The 5,595-nt window shown below is 44.9% G+C and overlaps 1 non-coding gene across 1 annotated transcript; it reads right to left on the bottom strand.

Moving 5' to 3' along the window:
* Window positions 1-3,854: 3,854 nt before the first annotated feature.
* LOC122686169 lies at window positions 3,855-3,961 on the bottom strand. The gene has a single exon (XR_006338639.1). It is a non-coding gene; the product is annotated as a U6 spliceosomal RNA (small nuclear RNA).
* Window positions 3,962-5,595: the final 1,634 nt, after the last annotated feature.

Here is a 5,595-nt window from a genome sequence, read left to right as displayed (position 1 = left end):
CAAGACATAGAGATAGGCTGTCTCTGTGAGGGCCATCTTACCCTGACTGCTGTGATTGACATGACTGCTCTCCACCAGGCACCTGTGATGCCATTTCACATCCTTGATGCCCTTGACCCTTCACCTTTGCCTCATGGGGACATATGACCAGAAAGCAATGGTACTGAATATTCACTAGATGCCTCAGAAGATCCCTGCTTCAGTCCTTGAGAGTCAACATGTGGCAAATCTTGGTCTTTTGTGGGCTGATTTGACTTTTGGAAACAGTTGTTAAGCTGTTTCTTGCTCCCACATGAGCTTTGTCGAATCATCTTCTCCTGTTCTTTAACCACACTCTGGGCAGATACCATGACTTTCTAGTCATGTGATTATTTAAGAGTCCATTTTTGAAATTTACTATCAAGTTTAGTATAAACCTCATCTGCTTTCTTCCTCCCAGTACAGGCAAGGCGTGTGGCTGGAGGGAGTTGGGAGGGGGCAGTTCTGTGGCCTGGTTCTGGAATACTTCATATCTGCTGGAGGCCCCAGCTGACATTTTCTGTTCCACTCCACCTTACACTATCCTCTCTGGCTCTCCATTCAGTTGTCAGGCACTGTGCTGTGTTTAGTCGCTCAGTCATGTCTGGCACTTTGCCACCCCATGGACTGTAGTCCTCCAGGCTCCTCTGTCCATGGGGATTCTCCAGGCAAGAAGACTGGAGTGGGTTGCCATGCCTTCCTCCAGGGGATCTTCCCAATCCAGGGATCGAACCCAGGTCTCCCACATTGCAGGTGAATTCTTTAATATCTGAGCCCAAGAAAGCCCTGTTAGGCACTGGGGTAAGAGAAATTAATTTGATAAGATTCTTCCTTCAAGAAGTTTATAGGGTGGGACTGGTACTGAGCTTTATGTAAACAATGTTGAGATTAATCTAAACTGTAATAGGAAGCCTCTAAAAGAGAGGCAGAATAGAGTAGGATCAGTGGAAGTGGAGGAAAGGGGGTGTGTTGGGTAAATACTCCAGGGTCTGTAAAGACAGGACTCGGGAGCTGGCCAGATGTGGGGACGGTGCTGAGTGCCTGGGGGTTTCCCTGTAAGTGAGTAAGAGGGTGACTGGCCTAGACAGGCATGGGGGAACTTGATGGGGAGGACAGGGATCCAGGTGGGGCATTGTGTGTGTGTGTGTGTGTGCGCATGTGTACACAGGCAGATGTGCATAGGTGTGTTTGCAGGATGTGCACACAGAAGTGGGTCTTCTCATTCTCCGTGGTGTATCATTGAAAACACAGTGGGCCCACTGAAATGTTGTGAAGTAATTAGCCTCCAACTAATAAAAAATAAAAAATAAAAAAAAAGAAAGAAAACTCAGTGGGGGCGGGTCCTGCTATCCCCACCGGGCTTTTTTCAGATGGAAACTGGCCCGCAGGATTCCTGTCTCAGAATTTACAGCAGGAAATGCCTCTTCAGCTTCAGCCCTCCCCACCTTTCTATTGTTTGAGACCCAGGGATTGAAGGGGGTGTACTCATGAGAACGAAGGCAGGGATCTGAGTGGTAAAGACCTTCTCATTGATTTTTCAAAAGTGACCTAAATTTAATGTTCATTTCAAGTGGGCTTCCCAGGTGGCACTAGTGGTAAAGAACCCCCCTGATAACGCAGGAGATTTAAGAGACACGAGTTCAATTCCTGGGTTGGGAAGATCCCCTGGAGGAGGATATGGCAACCACTCCAGTATTCTTATCTGGAGAATCCCAAGGACAGAGGAGCTTGGTGGGCTACAGTCCAGGGGTCGCCAAGAGATGGACACTACTGAAACAATTAGCGCCAGCACATGGGGACAGAGTGGGAAGGCACAGGACGGAAGAGGTAGGGGTTACTCCAGAAAGGGTTATTTGTTTTCTCCTGAGATGGCTAATAAACATACTCCTACCCTTTGTATTGGGTAGCTTGAGAGCCTGTCCTCCCTGGACCTGCTGTGGAAGGTCCTAATGATTGTATGTCTGACTGTCTTCACGCCTTCATGTTCTTTCTCTAGCACCTGGGTGAGAGCCTTGTCCCAGAGAGTAAGAGATAGATAGCACAGAACTCAGCGAAAAGAAATGGCCCGGATTCCTCCAGGAGCTGCTAGCACCTCTCATCTCCAAGACACGTGTATAAACTGTCTTTACATGAGTCATCTCCCCCGACTACTCTGACTTCACTGGTCCTTCTGCCAAGGCCCACAGTAACGATTGGTCTCCCTGAATAGATGCAAGCTGGTATGACCAGAAGGCAGAGAAGTCGACTTACCAGAAAAATGCCTGAGAGAATAAATGTCCCAGACTTTGAGTACTCTCAGGTGACACATCGCAGTCCTATGAAGTTTGAGTTGATGTTTGGAAATAGTCAAATGACATCAAGCTCCAATGGTGAGATACATGAGGAGAGAGATTTAGGTTGAAAATAGGGCTTGATAGAAGTAAACTTACATAGAATGGATAAAAAACAAGGTCCTACCGTATAACACAGACAGCTATATTCAATACCTTATGATAATCATAATGGAAAAGAATATTAAAAAAAGAATGTACACGTGTGTGTGTGTGTGTGTGTGTGTAGAGCTTCCCAGGTGGCGCTACTGGTAAAGAACCTGTCTGCAAATGCAGGAGATGTAAGAGGTGTGAGTTTGATCCCTGGGTCAGGAAGATTCCCTGGAGGAGGGCATGGCAACCCACTCCAGTATTCTTGCCTGGAGAATCCCATGGACAGAGGACCCTGGAGGGCTACAGTTCATAGAGTTGCAAAGAGTCAGACATGACTGAACGACTTAACTCGCACATATATGTGTAACTGAATCACGTTGCTGTAGAGTAATAATTAATGCAACATTGTAAATCAACTATATTTCAATTAAAAAATAAAAAAACTATTTTATGTGTTATGCATTGCTTATATTTAAAAAACTGAAGTTTTAAAATAAATAAAAACAAAATTAAAACATTAAGAAAAGAAAAATGAAAATAGGGCTTGATGGCACCAACATAATGTTTTCTAGTCTGCATGGTTTGCAAAAGAGCTTCAAAAGGTCATTTTAAAAGGGAAGCTTCTTGGAGAAGGAAATGGCAACCCACTCCAGTGTTCTTGCCTGGAGAATCCCAGGAACGGGGGAGCCTGGTGGGCTGCCGTCTATGGGGTCGCAGAGTCGGACACGACTAAAACGATGCAGCAGCAGCATACTTAAGTGGTAAAAAAGCGTTACTAGTAGAAACCAAAAAAGGTTTGGCTACAAATTGTATTCTTGGTAATGTTTCTAAATGCATTCTGTTAATGTTAAAATTTCTACCATACACATTTCTTATGTGTAAGTTTTTTAAGAAAATTGTCTTATTCAAGTATTACATGCTTGCTGCCTTTCATATAATTCCATATTACTTTTTAAAAATAAAGTTATTTCTAGGGGAAAAAAAAAAAGGGAAGCTTCTACAAGCATTTTTAGAGCAATGAATGTTCGAGTCCTCCACCCCCAGAATTTATTGAAATATAATAAAATTATGTGAGTTTCAGGTGGTTTGAGGTGTACAGTGTGTTGATTTGATACACATATACTGCAAAATAATTACTGCCATAGTACTAACCACCACCTCCCTCTTATCACATAGTTTTTCATTTGTCTTTTTGCGGTGAGAAAATTTAAGATCCATTCTGTTAGCAACAGTCAAGCATATGATATGGTATCACTAGCCATAATCATCATGCTGGACATTGAATTTTCAAACTTGTTACTTTTATAACTAGGAAATTGTACACTTTGACCAATATCACCCCATTTCCCCCAGCCCATGGTAAATACCACTCTGCAGTCTTTTTCTCTGAGTTAGACTCTTTTAGATTCCACATGAAATTGGTCATTGCATGCTCTTTTGGGTGTCATCCTTGCCCAGGGGCCATGCTAATCTTCCCTGTATCGTTCCAATTGTAGTATATGTGCTGCCGAAGTGAGCACTGCGTGCTCTTTTGGAGTAAGCGCTTCGTCACTCCGACTTATTTGGAGAGGATAATGGCCACTTTGATGTAGAAATTCCAATCTATTGGTGACAAAGCTGTTTTCACCTTGTCATTGCGTATCTTGGACTTGGTTTTACCTAGCAAAGTCAGGGGCATATTTAGTGGAAGCTAAGTTCCTTCACCCTAAAAAGATGGAGGGCTGACGCATCATTAGATCGTGGGAAGTTGTGGGGGAGGGAACTTCATAGATTTCTTCCTTCTGGGGATGTACTGAAGGAAGAAACTATGAAGCAGTTAGAAAGAAGGGTGCGTAGAAATTAGGGCTGCCAATCTAGAGATTGTTTACTGTGGATCTTGGATATAGAAGGGGAGAGACAAAACCAGGACAAATCAGCCTGGTGGAATTGATTTTGGGGACCCCTATAAATGAAGAGTGGCATAAATGTGAGGTGGAGGGAGTTATTTGGAGCCTGGGATGGTTCTTACAGGAGGCTGTGATAAGATGGAACCCTAAGCAGGAGGGAAGGGGGCTGCCAGCTTACCTCTCTGCCTCGGTCTACTCTTGGCCCTTGGGGCCAGTTCTAAAGTACGGATGGTACCTGAACCGGATCTAGGTCCTTGCCAACTCCCAGTCCTCCTGACCCATCCCTTTAATCCCTGGAGGCATCAGAGAGGCAAGCCCAGACACATGAATTGCCAATTTACTCATGGAAATGACTTGGACAAACAGAATTTTTATTTTCCTGTTAGTTCATGGGGTGGGGAAAAAAGCTGCCCAGTGGAGTATGAAGGACACAAGGGTTCCTGTTTCCTGCTGAGACTCCAGGAACCCTGGGAGACCGTTGTGTCCTAAAATGCTCCCAAATGGCCACGATCCCTGGTTCCCTCTCATTCTGTGTTGGGTAGAATTCCACTCTCTTTCCCTCTTCTGAGTTGGCAACAAGGAAGGAACCAGCTGGGTACATGGAGGGATTTTGCTTCCTTAGTAACTCAGAGATACTTAGAAGCGAAGGGGCTTAGGTGGGTGTCATTCCACACATATATGTCAGACTGGCAGTGAGAGGGGAGGAGGTAGGGGGAGAGACTACGTCTTGATTCTGGCTTTACCATTTGCTATAAGTTTGTGATTCTGTTTTCTGGATCCATGCTATGGTTGGGTATTTATAGATACATCTATCTTAAGGCTAGGGCTTCCCTGGTGTCTTAGATGGTAAAGAATCTGCCTGCAATGTGGGAGACCCAGGTTCAATCTCTGGGTTGGGAAGCTCCCCTGGAGGAGGGCATGGCAACCCACTCCAGTATTCTTGCCTGGAGAATCCCCACGGACAGAGGAGCCTGGTGGGCTGCAGTCCATGAGGTCACAAAGAGTCAGACATGACTGAAGCAATTTAGCAGGCAAGCACATGTCAAGGCTGGGAGTCTCTCGTTCTCCAAACTTCTTTAATTTAATCTCCTTCTATGACATGAAAAATAACATACGGAAGTCGAGCTCCCACCCCTAAATACCACTGGGGCCCCAGAGGCTTCTGGTCTCACAGTCACTCTCCCTATGATTTCCTTTTCCTGCAGAACTGCTGGTCTCATTGGCATCTTGTTCTCGGTAGCTATTCTGTTGGCTTTCAATCTCCCCAA

The sequence above is a fragment of the Cervus elaphus genome, chromosome 3, assembly GCF_910594005.1.
Source record: "Cervus elaphus chromosome 3, mCerEla1.1, whole genome shotgun sequence".
NCBI lineage: Eukaryota > Metazoa > Chordata > Mammalia > Artiodactyla > Cervidae > Cervus > Cervus elaphus.
Note: the sequence above shows the minus strand (reverse complement) of the source record. Positions and strands in the feature narration are given on the sequence as shown.